Source organism: Carassius auratus, chromosome 1, assembly GCF_003368295.1.
Source record: "Carassius auratus strain Wakin chromosome 1, ASM336829v1, whole genome shotgun sequence".
Classification (NCBI taxonomy): domain Eukaryota; kingdom Metazoa; phylum Chordata; class Actinopteri; order Cypriniformes; family Cyprinidae; genus Carassius; species Carassius auratus.
This window is the reverse complement of record NC_039243.1, coordinates 4,400,699-4,415,381: the sequence shown is the minus strand read 5'-3', so window position 1 is coordinate 4,415,381 and position 14,683 is coordinate 4,400,699. Positions and strand designations below refer to the sequence as shown.

The 14,683-nt window shown below is 43.2% G+C and overlaps 1 protein-coding gene across 2 annotated transcripts in view; it reads right to left on the bottom strand.

Moving 5' to 3' along the window:
• Positions 1 to 14,683, bottom strand: part of LOC113039050 (zinc finger protein 501-like) — an 847,435-nt gene that overhangs the window by 682,103 nt on the left and 150,649 nt on the right. The gene's annotated exons all lie outside the window — the stretch shown is intronic.

The window sequence follows — 14,683 nt, the reverse complement described above, 5'->3', positions numbered from 1 at the left end:
ATTTTTTATACATAAAGTTATATATATATATATATATATATACACACACACAATACAGACCAAAAGTTTGTACACACCCTCTCATTCAAAGAGTTTTCTTTATTTTCATGACTATGAAAATTGTAGAGTCACACTGAAGGCATCAAGGGCTATTTGACCAAGAAGGAGAGTGATGACCTGGCCTCCACAGTCACCGGACCTGAACCCAATCCAGATGGTTTAGGGTTGTGCTGGACCGCAGACAGAAGGCAAAAGGTGCCAACAAGTGCTAAGCATCTCTCGGGAACTCCTTCAAGACTGTTGAAGACCATTTCAGGTGACTACCTCTTGAACCTCATCAAGAGAATGACAAGAGTGTGCAAAGCAGTAATCAAAGCAAAAGGTGGCTACTTTGAAGAACCTACAATATGACACATTTTCAGTTGTTTCACACTTTTTTGTTATGTATATAATTCCACATGTGTTAATTCATAGTTTTGATGCCTTCAGTGTGAATCTACAATTTTCATAGTCATGAAAATAAAGAAAACTCTTTGAATGAGGTGTGTCCAAACTGTTGGTCTGTACTGTATATATATATATATATATATATATATATATATATATATATATATATATATATATATATATATATATTCGCTCGACCAAAACATATAAAAGTATACACAACAAATCAACCTCCAGGCCTTGTTCTTGTCTTACCCTGAATTATTACAGTAACTTGGTGAAACGTTAACTGTCAGGACGCTATTCACATACATACGCTATTCACCCTTGCTTGTCTCATGTCCATAAACAGAAAAATAATTGACAATGAGTGAGAAATATTGACCATGGAAAATGGTAAATAACAGTGTGTAAAGAGAAACTCCAAACAGAGCAAAGTCTGCAAGCAGAAAGTGATAGTGTAATAATACCTGAATCAAAAAATGTTTTTAAAGTTTGGGCTCATAAATATTAGCCCAACACACCCACAACATTTATTGTAAATTAAATGATAATAGATAATACTTTTGATGCAATCTGCTTGAGTGAAACCTGGCTAAAACCAAATTATTATTTTGGTCTAAACGAGTCTACTCCACCAAAATACTGTTATAAGCATGAGCCCCGTCAGACTGGTCAACAATATATAGTGATATTCTCAATGTTACCCAGAAAACAGGATACATACAGGTTTAACTCATTAGAAATACTTCTGCTTAATGTTTCACTGTCAGACATGCAAAAGAAATCTAATGTATCTCTTGCTCTGGCTACTGTGTATAGACCACCAGGGCCGTATACAGAATTCCTAAAAGAATTTGCAGATTTCCTCTCAGACCTTCTGGTTACAGTTGATAAAGCGCTAATCATTGATAATAAAAATGATGCATTAGGACTTACGTTTACTGACCTAATAAACTCTGCTTTTGGAGTCAAGCAAAATGTCACCGGGCCCACTCATCGTTTTAATCATACACTAGATTTAATTATATTGCATGGAATCGATGTTACTGCTATAGATATTGTATCTCAAAGTGATGATGTTACAGACCATTTACTTGTATCGTGCATGCTGCGTATTACTGATATTAACTATATGTCGCAGCGATACCGTCTGGGCAGAACTATTGTTCCAGCCACCAAAGAAAGATTCGCAAATAACCTGCCTGATCTATCTCAACTGCTATTTGTACCCAAAAATACACATGAATTAGACGAAATTACTGACAACATGGGCACTATTTTCTCTAATACATTAGAAACTGTTGCCCCCATCAAATTGAAAAAAGTTAGAGAAAAACGTACTGTACCATGGTATAACAGTAATACTCACTCTCTCAAGAAATTAACTCGTAGTCTTGAACGCAAATGGAGAAAAACTAACTTGAAATTTATTAGAATTTCATGGAAACACAGTATGTCCAGCTATAGACAGGCTCTAAAAACTGCTAGGGCAGACCATATACACAAACTCATTGAAAATAACCAAAACAATCCAAGTCTTTTATTTAGCACAGTGGCTAAGTTAACAAATTACCAGACGCCACCTGATTCAAATATTCCATCAACGTTTAAAAATAATGCCCTTATGAATTTCTTCACTGATAAACTAGATGACATTAGAAATACAATAGCGAATGTAGATTCTACAACATCTAACACTTCAGTTTCATCCATCGCACCCAAAGATAAACTGCAGTGCTTTACAACTTTAGGACAGGAAGAACTAAATAAACTTATGACTGTATCTACTTCTCAATATCATTAACTCGTCGTTATCTTTAGGTCACGTCCCAAAACCATTCAAGCTGGCGGTTATTAAGCCTCTTAAGAAACCAAAACTAGATCCTAGTGTACTGACAAATTATTGGCCTATTTCAAATCTTCCATTTATGTCTAAAACTTTTGAAAAAAGTTGTATCTGCTCAATTGAGCTCCTTCCTGTAAAAAAGATTTGTATGAAGAATTTCACCATAGCACAGAAACTGCACTTGTTAAAATTACAAATGACCTGCTTCTTGCGTCAGATCAAGGCTGCATCTCATTTCTAGTCTTACTTGATCTTAGTGCTGCGTTCGACACCATAGATCATGACATACTCATAGATCGATTACAAAACTATACAGGTATTCAAGGGCAGGCTTTAAGATGGTTTAGATCTTACCTGTCCGATCGCTACTATTTTATTAATTTAAATGGGGTGTCATCTCATTTATCATCAGTAAAATATGGAGTGCCACAAGGATCTGATCTTGGTAATATTATTAGAAAATACGGAATTAGCTTCCACTGTTATGCTGATGATACTCAGCTATATATCTCAACGAGACCAGATGAAACTTCTAAATTATCTAAGCGAACAGAGTTTGTTAACAATTTAAAAGATTGGAAGACCAATAATTTCCTCCCATTAAATTCAGATAAGACAGAGATATTAATTATTGGACCAAAAAACAGTACACAGAATATTGTAGATTACAATTTGCTACTAGACAGATGTACTGTTGCAATAATGAAATTTTTTTGGCATTTGTATTAATTTTAGTGAAATGTTTTGACACAATTCCCCATTAAATTCTGATCTGACAACAGTTTAAAAAGAAATTAGAATTAAGTTATTGATTGCATTTGAAGCAGGAAGTTTTACATTCAATCACAGTAATGATAATAACACATAAATCAGACAATGGACCAGTAATTTAGTTATCCCCCGCAGCTGTGGTCTTGACTGGTATAAATCATCTTCAGAAACTATAATTACCTATATTTTAGTGACAACATGTCAGAAAAGTGTTGGCAAATAATTAGTTGGGATTTGTGCAGGTTTCTGTTCACATGGCAATGACTTTATATGATAGTGGTTAGGTGTGATGACACGGTGAGTGGTTACCAGTTTGACAAGCTCTCATTTGAGGTATTTCAAAGTGCTTTTAGGCAAGTCGTGCCACTCGGCCGCCATCTTGGCAACACCTCCACAGGTTATACTTTTACTACGCATACGCAAGGGTTCCAACACGCTCCTGCTGGAACACGACCCATTAGGCGACAGGAAGTGAGTCGACGGCAGATCCAGTCCACCTCATGTGCAGTGCAGACCTGCGCAGCTGCTTCTGTTTGGATGCGTGTTCGTTAATCAGCTCGCTGGTTTTCTTGTTGTGTTTCCTCATGAGCTCCTTCAGTTCTTTGACCTGCCTCTTCTGCTCCTGCAAATAAGCCTTCATCTGTTTCAGTTCATCTACAGACTGACATCTACTAGTCAACTTCTGTCACACACACACACACACACACACACACACACACACACATTTAAACAGCCTAACTTATACAGTAGCCTATAACAAACATTGATTTCTTCAATTTATTTACAGCAATACAGCCTCATATGATTATTGACATTTAAAAAGGCAATGGTTTAATGTAAATGAGCACAGATGAGAAGAAAGGAATGAGTGAAGGAGATGCGCTGAATGAAAACACACATTCAGCACAAGAGGCATTACCCTGTAAACGAAGCATCTGCTGTTACCCCGGTAACCCTGTAAACAAAGCATCTGCTGTTTCCCCGGTAACCCATATGACCGAGGTCTGATATTCTATTCATCATATTTCTGTTTTGCATAGGACTGAAGAATATTTGGTACATTCTATACTGTATTATAAAATGTTCTGATATTAACTTTTGCATGGATTTTACTGAAAAGAGCTTGCTCATGTAACTAGTCATTTCACAGTGTGTCTGAAATGCTGAGGTACCGTAGTAGTTTTGTACGCACATGTACATCATGGCAACATACAACAAAAAATTTCCTCATGCGGGAAACACTTAACGCATAAATGCAAGTAACTAACGTAAGGTATAAACATGGACTAAACATGAGAACATGTACGTGTTCCTCAGAAAGAACACAAAATGACAAACTTTGATGTTTATGGAAACTCACCCCATAAAAACAGAAAAGTATTCTTGCAGATCTCGTTGCCTCCAATGAAATGTCATTCAGGCACACTTTCTCTTTATCGGGGTCTTCTTTGTGGATGTAACCATCTCCGAAGTTTGCACTGTTCGTCTGTTTGCCTCTAAATGTCCAGTATTTTGCATGTCCTGCCACTCTTTTTCTGCAGCTAAAGAATCTAGTCATATGTTGTACATAATGTCTGGAGAAAGCTTCTGCCTACAAGACTGTCTCCCGAGAGTTCTCTTTTCTCCTCATGTAGCATTTTCAGTCAAAGTTATGGATTTTCCCCATTTCTCTGTCCTTATCCCCATCAATTGTTACTATCAATATAGCCTCTGATATCTTACAGTCCAACTCCTCTGACGCCAGTCCGATGCATTCTCGTCTGCGATAATCTTAGCGGTGTCCATCTTCATTTAATTTTGATATCAGCTAGAGCTGGCCAGAGTGCTGCAAAATAAGTAGCCACGCTTCCCTTGGAGGGCGAGGATAATAAAAAAAAAAAAAAAAGCCGGCTTATCCAGTATGGAAATTCACACAGACAATTACATGCCCCTACTGCATGCTCTAGTCTCTCTAAAAAACAAGCTGATTTCAACCTCAAAATGTGTGATTTTAAATATACCAATAAAGTCAAAGTCACCTTTATTTCTATATTGCTAGGGTTAACCTAACCCTAACCTAACCTAACCCTAACCCAAAATACATTGTGTCAAAGCAACTGAACAACATTCATTAGGAAAACAGTGTGTCAATAATGCAAAATGATAAAGGCAGTTCATCATTGAATTCAGTGATGTCATCTCTGTTCAGTTAAATAGTGTCTGTGCATTTATTTGCAATCAAGTCAATGATATCGCTGTAGATGAAGTGACCCCAACTAAGCAGGCCAGAGGCGACAGCGGCAAGGAACCGAAACTCCATCCGTGACAGAATGGAGAAAAAAACCTTGGGAGAAACCAGGCTCAGTTGGGGTCAGTTCTCCTCTGACCAGATGAAACCAGTAGTTCAATTCCTGTGGTCTTGTCCTGGTGCTCCTCTGAGACAATGTCTTTACAGGGGATCTGTATCTGGGGCTCTAGTTGTCCTGGTCTCCACTGTCTTTCAGGGATGTAGAGGTCCTTTCTAGGTGCTGATCCACCATCTGGTCTGGATACGTACTGGATCCGGGTGACTGCAGTGACCCTCTGATCTGGACACAGACTGGATCTCGTGGCTACGGTGAGCTCGGAATAAGAGAGAAACAGACAAATATTAGCATAGATGCCATTCTTCTAATGATGTAGCAAGTACATTGGGTGTTATGGGAAGTGTTTCCGGTTCCGGTTTACCTAATTAATGCAGCCGAAAAATCCTTTAACGGATTGGGATATTAAAAGCATATTAGTATGTTATGTGTAAGCCAGGTTAAAGAGATGGGTCTTTAATCTAGATTTAAACTGCAAGAGTGTGTCTGCCTCCCGAACAATGTTAGGTAGGTTATTCCAGAGTTTAGGCGCCAAATACGAAAAGGATCTGCCACCCGCAGTTGATTTTGATATTCTAGGTATTATCAAATTGCCTGAGTTTTGAGAACGTAGCGGACGTAGGGGATTATAATGTAAAAGGAGCTCATTCAAATACTGAAGTGCTAAACAATTCAGGGCTTTATAAGTAATAAGCAATATTTTAAAATCTATACGATGTTTGATAGGGAGCCAGTGCAGTGTGGACAGGACCGGGCTAATATGGTCATACTTCCTGGTTCTAGTAAGAACTCTTGCTGCTGCATTTTTTGGATTAGCTGTAGTTTGTTTACTAAGCGTGCAGAACAACCACCCAATAAAGCATTACAATAATCTAACCTTGAGGTCATAAATGCATGGTTTAACATTTCTGCATTTGACATTGAGAGCATAGGCCGTAATTTAGATATATTTTTGAGATGGAAAATGCAGTTTTACAAATGCTAGAAATGTGGCTTTCTAAGGAAAGATTGCGATCAAGTAGCACACCTAGGTTCCTAACTGATGTCGAAGAATTGACAGAGCAACCATCAAGTCTTAGACAGTGTTCTAGGTTATTAAAAGCAGAGTTTTTAGGTCCTATAATTAACACCTCTGTTTTTTCAGAATTTAGCAGTAAGAAATTACTCGTCATCCAATACTGCTATCTCAAAGACTGAGAGGCTTCTTTGTGATCTCAACTAACAGATTCTACAAAAATCGCTTCGTTCTCATTTTGCTTGAAAGTTGTGCTGCCGACTTGTGTCAATAGTTTCTGTAACAGGTCACATATATAACCATCATTGAAATGTGATGTTTACTGTAGAATTAAATATAGAACATTAAAATGTGCATGAAAGTACACTGTAGTCTTAAATATTAAGATACCTAGGGATTTACAAGAACCAATGTGCATATGTGCATTATACTTTAGCCTTAAATATTAAGACAGACAGGAATGTACAAGCGGCAAATGTGCAAACCAGCTGCATCCTCCACTCTTGACCTTTGATATCTTAGGAGCATTCTAGGCCAAATGTAATGCTTCAGAACTATTTGGTTTATTGTAGAGCAATTTTTTTTTATCACTGTAACATGCACTCCAAATAAATTCTTATCTTTAGAATCTAATCAACCTCTTTATTAATGACTGGTGTAAGTTGAAAACACGTATTAATATTAAAACTCAAGACAGAATTTAACTATGCAATTGTGGATCTGGTCAAGCTCGATTAGCAATTTATGACAAGACACACGCTTGGGGTTGACCATCCATGATGGTGTATAGTGTTTAAAGGCCAAAACACTCTTTGGTCCTTAGGTACACTACTGAAGAGGTTTTCTTGAATATTTCCCTCAATTTAGCTGATTTGAGGTAGCAGGAAAGAATAATTCAGGACATCACGCTTCTACCAGACTTCAATCCTAGAAGTTGTGACAAAGCAATTATATAATATCCTCACAGAAGGAAAACTGCTGGATGCGCTAACTTCTAAAAAAATTAGAATATTTCAAATGACCTTCTGTTTGTGTGCTTTTGCGTGAACTTTTATATAATAGTGAGTTCAAAAATATTTTTGAGCTTAGACTCATCTTGTGCTTCTACAAATATGTCTGGCAAGACAATATTGTTTTTTACAGGAAATTTTTATTGATAATTAGCTGTTTCTAGCATTAAAAGTCAGCATTCTTGACATCTAATTTAAAATGCGAATTCAATGTATAATGACATTTAAAGTCCTATTTTCTGGGGATTAAAGTTTATATGGTAACAATAAAAAGTTCTACCCCTGCCTCTACTCCAACGCCTACACTAAACCCTACACTTGCACTACCCTAAACCTTACCCTAATCTACCCCTACTCCTACCCCTACCCCTATCACCACCCCTACTCCAACGCCTATCCTAAACCCTAACCTAACCCTAACCCTAACCCTATCCCTATCCCTAACCCTAACCCTAACCCTAACTAACCCTAGGGTTAGGTTAGGGCTAGGGTTAGGTTAGGGTTAGAGTTAGGGTTAGGGATAGGGTTAGGTTAGGGTTAGAGTTAGGTTAGGTTAGGTTAGGGTTAGGGTTAGGGTTAGGGTATATAGGGTAAAATGCGAAATTGCACCCCCCTATAGGGTGGGGTGCACTTCGTTTCTATAGGTCCTAGAGGGCTGAAATTCGGTATATATACTATTTAGAGGGCGCCCGATCGTTTGCACTTAGTTTGGTAGCTCTAGCGCCACCAGGTGCTGAGATGTGGTATTGCACCCCCAGTTGTTTTGCACCTAGAGGTCTGAAATTTGGTGTGTATACTAAGTAGAGGACGCCCAGTCGATTGCACTTGGTTTCATCGCTCTAGCTCCTCCAGGGGCCGAGATATGGTACTGCACCCTTACTTGAGTTTCGCAGTGCTAGGGTTGAGTTTCGCAGTTCCAGGGTTAGGGTTGAGTTTCGCAGTTCCAGGGTTAGGGTTGAGTTTCGCAGTTCCAGGGTTAGGGTTGAGTTTCGCTGTGCTAGGGTTAGGGTTGATTTTCGCATTTCCAGCCCTAGGGTTGAGTTTCGCAGTTCCAGCCCTAGGGTTGAGTTTCGCAGTTCCAGCCCTAGGGTTGAGTTTCTCTATACAGGTGTGTTTTTTTTTTTTTTTTTTTTTTTTTTGGAGGGGGCGGGGCGGGGGTGGCTTAATTAGATGGGTTGGACTAAGTGTTTTTGGGTGGGTTAGTAGAAATTACAACAGCTCCCCCCAATGGGGCGCACGTCCCTCAAAGGTTTGGAATAGGGAGCTGAGGAAAAAGGCACTGGCCGACGCTCGTTAGCTTATACCGGCTCCCCGTCCGAGGGAATTTTGTGGGCCCCCCAATAATTCAGAACCTGAGTTCCCACCCCCAACTGGGCGCATAAGTTTCGTGAGAAAAAGCCTAAACTGACCCTAGCCCGCGTCCTCCACAGACCTCCCGGTTCATCCACCCCTGTCCAACACTGCCCCCGATGCTCTCCCCATCTCCAGCCCACTCAGATCCCATCTTGCAGACCGGACGACGGCTCGAGCCCATGGGACCCATCCGGCTTCACATGCCCCGGTTTATTAACCCCCGGTACCGACGAATACCCGAAGCCCTTACCAACTCTATCCATCTGTGTCTCCCCACTGGGAGGCGCCTTCCGTTTCTCCGATCCAGACTCCCCTCTGAAAAGCACCTGACCATCCAGCAACGCCGTTCCACGTAGTCACCTGACCCCCGTTCCTAAGGTTTCGCTCAACTTGGGCCCCGTCGGCCTTTCCTAGTCTCCCCAGAGCAAGCATCGGGAGAAATGTTTAAGACACATTATCAATAGCGTACCCCAGGATCCTCAGGTGTTTCGGTTCTTTAAACGCTAGACACCCTCCACCGGGGCGACCCGCCCAGGGTGATCAGACCTCGGCGTGTGTCTCATAGTCAATTGGCTAATGCGACCTTGACCGGATCCGCAATGCCACTGTTGGGATCCCGATAACTCTCGAACAACCACCCCCGGCTGCCTGAACCCAATTTACAAACCAAGGCAAGAAAATCCCGAACTGGACTCTTCCACTAGCCCTATCCCCCTCTACATCCTCCCTCCCCACACCTGGTGCAATCCGTGTACCGAGCAAAAATGTATTCCTCCCCATAGAAGACTGGGCTCCAATTAAGGCCTGTTAGCCCCAGGCCACCTGCCCTGCGTGCTGTCCAAGTGGACCCAGGGAGGCTGGATACTCACCGTGCAAGTGACCCTTCGTTAACACCGCAAGGTATCCGGGTCACCTGATACAAAAGGCCCAATCCCGTCAGGCCGAGGGAGTGAGACTGGCGGATGCGCATTTCTGCACACCAAGCTTCTACCAGCCCACCCCTCCACAAAGTCCATACATTGTAAAACAGAAATAATCCTTACCAGGATAGTCGTTCCTCTCGAATTTTCCGCCGTTGCTATCCCTTGTACCTTTTCTGCACCTGCTTTTACATTACCCCGGTCACCTCGTTCGTGGTGACTCCCTAACCCGGGACAATAAAGATCCTCGCGAAACCACCTCCTTTCGCCCAACTCTCCCGTCATTTCGTTCTTTTTATCACCTTCGGACCCAACCACCAGCGGATCAACTGACCAGCCCCCAAGAAAACCTGCACCGAGCGGGACTCAAACCCCGGTCCCCTACACCAAAGGCCATCACTCTACCACCAAGCCATCCGGGCTTACACGAATCTTCTCCCAGCACCGCCTAGAGACCAATAACTTTTAGGGGTTGTTTCCTCCCCTATCTCTTACCCAGACTACAATTAGAGTGTCAATCACCCCCAGGGGTACCTCCTGTCCTCGCCTTTATCCAGGTTAAAATTAAGAAGACCTCCTATGAGGGTTAAGGTGTGGGTGAGTTCAGGACCAATCCCCGCCCTTCAATCTAGGGTTAGAGTGTGGGTCAGTTCAAAACCACCAGGGTTCAAACCAGAGCGCTGATCAGCTTAGGGCTATTTCCTGCCCATCATCCTATGAGGGTTAAGGTCAGGGCGGAGGTAGGTTCAGGGCTATTCCTGCCCACCATCCCATGAGGGTTAAGGTCAGGGTGGAGATAAGCTCAGGGCTATCCCCGCCCATCATCCCATAAGGGTTAAGTTTAGGGTGGAGGTAAGCTCAGGGCTATCCCCGCCCCTCATCCCATAAGGGTTAAGTTTAGGGTGGGGTTAAATTTAGGGCTAGCCCCGCCCATCACCCTATGAGGGTTAAGTTTAGGGTGGGGTTAAGTTCAGGGCTATTCCTGCCCCTCATCCTATTAGGGTTAATGCCCCAGTCACCTCGCCCGTGGCGACTCCGCAACCCAAGACCATAAAGGTTACCATCAAACAACCGGTCCCTTCGCTCGATTCTGCCCGTATTGATACCACCTCGTTCTTTTTATCACCTTCGGACCCAACCACCAGCGGATCAACTGACCAGCCCCCAAGAAAACCTGCACCGAGCGGGACTCAAACCCCGGTCCCCTACACCAAAGGCCATCACTCTACCACCAAGCCATCCGGGCTTACACGAATCTTCTCCCAGCACCGCCTAGAGACCAATAACTTTTAGGGGTTGTTTCCTCCCCTATCTCTTACCCAGACTACAATTAGAGTGTCAATCACCCCCAGGGGTACCTCCTGTCCTCGCCTTTATCCAGGTTAAAATTAAGAAGACCTCCTATGAGGGTTAAGGTGTGGGTGAGTTCAGGACCAATCCCCGCCCTTCAATCTAGGGTTAGAGTGTGGGTCAGTTCAAAACCACCAGGGTTCAAACCAGAGCGCTGATCAGCTTAGGGCTATTTCCTGCCCATCATCCTATGAGGGTTAAGGTCAGGGCGGAGGTAGGTTCAGGGCTATTCCTGCCCACCATCCCATGAGGGTTAAGGTCAGGGTGGAGGTAAGCTCAGGGCTATCCCCGCCCATCATCCCATAAGGGTTAAGTTTAGGGTGGAGGTAAGCTCAGGGCTATCCCCGCCCCTCATCCCATAAGGGTTAAGTTTAGGGTGGGGTTAAATTTAGGGCTAGGGTTAGGGGTTAGGGTTAGGGTTAGGTTAGGGTTAGGAAGTTAGAGGTTAGAGTTAGAGTTAGAGTTAGGGTTAGGGTTAGTTAGGGTTAGGGTTAGAGTTAGGTTAGGGTTAGGGTTAGGGTTAGGTATATAGGGTAAAATGCGAAATTGCACCCCCCTATAGGGTGGGGTGCACTTCGTTTCTATAGGTCCTAGAGGGCTGAAATTCGGTATATATACTATTTAGAGGGCGCCCGATCGTTTGCACTTAGTTTGGTAGCTCTAGCGCCACCAGGTGCTGAGATGTGGTATTGCACCCCCAGTTGTTTTGCACCTAGAGGTCTGAAATTTGGTGTGTATACTAATTAGAGGACGCCCAGTCGATTGCACTTGGTTTCATCGCTCTAGCTCCTCCAGGGGCCGAGATATGGTACTGCACCCTTACTTGAGTTTCGCAGTGCTAGGGTTGAGTTTCGCTGTTCTAGGGTTAGGGTTGAGTTTCGCAGTTCCAGGGTTAGGGTTGAGTTTCGCTGTGCTAGGGTTAGGGTTGATTTTCGCAGTTCCAGCCCTAGGGTTGAGTTTCGCAGTTCCAGCCCTAGGGTTGAGTTTCTCTATACAGGTGTGTTTTTTTTTTTTTTTTTTTTTTTGGAGGGGGCGGGGCGGGGGTGGCTTAATTAGATGGGTTGGACTAAGTGTTTTTGGGTGGGTTGGACTTAGTGTTTTTTGGTGGGTTGGACTTAGTGTTTTTGGGTTGGGGTGGGTTGGACTTAATGTTTTTTGGTGGGTTGGACTTAGTGGGGTGGGTTGGACTTAGTGTTTTTTGGTGGGTTGGACTTAGTGTTGTTGGGTTGGGTTGGACTTAGTGTTTTTTGGTGGGTTGGACTTAGTGTTTTTGGGTTGGGGTGGGTTGGACTTAATGTTTTTTGGTGGGTTGGACTTAGTGGGGTGGGTTGGACTTAGTGTTTTTTGGTGGGTTGGACTTAGTGTTGTTGGGTTGGGTTGGACTTAGTGTTTTTTGGTGGGTTGGACTTAGTGTTTTTTGGTGGGTTGGACTTAGTGGGGTGGGTTGGACTTAGTGTTTTTTGGTGGGTTGGACTTAGTGTTTTTGGGTTGGGTTGGGTTGGACTTAGTGTTTTTTGGTGGGTTGGACTTAGTGTTTTTTGGTGGGTTGGACTTAGTGTTTTTGGGTTGGGGTGGGTTGGACTTAGTGTTTTTTGGTGGGTTGGACTTAGTGGGGTGGGTTGGACTTAGTGTTTTTTGGTGGGTTGGACTTAGTGTTTTTGGGTTGGGGTGGGTTGGACTTAGTGTTTTTTGGTGGGTTGGACTTAGTGGGGTGGGTTGGACTTAGTGTTTTTTGGTGGGTTGGACTTAGTGTTTTTTGGTGGGTTGGACTTAGTGGGGTGGGTTGGACTTAGTGTTTTTTGGTGGGTTGGACTTAGTGTTTTTTGGTGGGTTGGACTTAGTGGGGTGGGTTGGACTTAGTGTTTTTGGGTTGGGTTGGACTTAGTGTTTTTTGGTGGGTTGGACTTAGGGTTAGGGTTAGGGTTAGGTTAGGAACGAATGAGATCCAGAAGCTGAAACATAGTTCAACGTCGGTAAATGCACTGTCCTTCTTATACTCCTGATGGCCACCTGTTTAGGGTTAGGTTAGGTTAGAGTTAGAGGGAGTTAGGGTTAGAGTTAGGGTTAGAGTTAGAGGTTAGGTTAGAGTGTTAGAGTTAGGGTTAGAGTTAGGGTTAGGATTAGGGTTAGGGTTAGGGTTAGGTTAGGTTAGAGTTAGGTATATAGGGTAAAATGCGAAATTGCACCCCCCTATAGGGTGGGGTGCACTTCGTTTCTATAGGTCCTAGAGGGCTGAAATTCGGTATATATACTATTTAGAGGGCGCCCGATCGTTTGCACTTAGTTTGGTAGCTCTAGCGCCACCAGGTGCTGAGATGTGGTATTGCACCCCCAGTTGTTTTGCACCTAGAGGTCTGAAATTTGGTGTGTATACTAATTAGAGGACGCCCAGTCGATTGCACTTGGTTTCATCGCTCTAGCTCCTCCAGGGGCCGAGATATGGTACTGCACCCTTACTTGAGTTTCGCAGTGCTAGGGTTGAGTTTCGCTGTTCTAGGGTTAGGGTTGAGTTTCGCAGTTCCAGGGTTAGGGTTGAGTTTCGCTGTGCTAGGGTTAGGGTTGATTTTCGCAGTTCCAGCCCTAGGGTTGAGTTTCGCAGTTCCAGCCCTAGGGTTGAGTTTCTCTATACAGGTGTGTTTTTTTTTTTTTTTTTTTTTTTGGAGGGGGCGGGGCGGGGGTGGCTTAATTAGATGGGTTGGACTAAGTGTTTTTGGGTGGGTTGGACTTAGTGTTTTTTGGTGGGTTGGACTTAGTGTTTTTGGGTTGGGGTGGGTTGGACTTAATGTTTTTTGGTGGGTTGGACTTAGTGGGGTGGGTTGGACTTAGTGTTTTTTGGTGGGTTGGACTTAGTGTTGTTGGGTTGGGTTGGACTTAGTGTTTTTTGGTGGGTTGGACTTAGTGTTTTTGGGTTGGGGTGGGTTGGACTTAATGTTTTTTGGTGGGTTGGACTTAGTGGGGTGGGTTGGACTTAGTGTTTTTTGGTGGGTTGGACTTAGTGTTGTTGGGTTGGGTTGGACTTAGTGTTTTTTGGTGGGTTGGACTTAGTGTTTTTTGGTGGGTTGGACTTAGTGGGGTGGGTTGGACTTAGTGTTTTTTTGGTGGGTTGGACTTAGTGTTTTTGGGTTGGGTTGGGTTGGACTTAGTGTTTTTTGGTGGGTTGGACTTAGTGTTTTTTGGTGGGTTGGACTTAGTGTTTTTGGGTTGGGGTGGGTTGGACTTAGTGTTTTTTGGTGGGTTGGACTTAGTGGGTGGGTTGGACTTAGTGTTTTTTGGTGGGTTGGACTTAGTGTTTTTGGGTTGGGGTGGGTTGGACTTAGTGTTTTTTGGTGGGTTGGACTTAGTGGGGTGGGTTGGACTTAGTGTTTTTTGGTGGGTTGGACTTAGTGTTTTTTGGTGGGTTGGACTTAGTGGGGTGGGTTGGACTTAGTGTTTTTTGGTGGGTTGGACTTAGTGTTTTTTGGTGGGTTGGACTTAGTGGGGTGGGTTGGACTTAGTGTTTTTGGGTTGGGGTTGGACTTAGTGTTTTTTGGTGGGTTGGACTTAGGGTTAGGGTTAGGGTTAGGTTAGGAACGAATGAGATCCAGAAGCTGAAACATAGTTCAACGTCGGTAAATGCACTGTCCTTC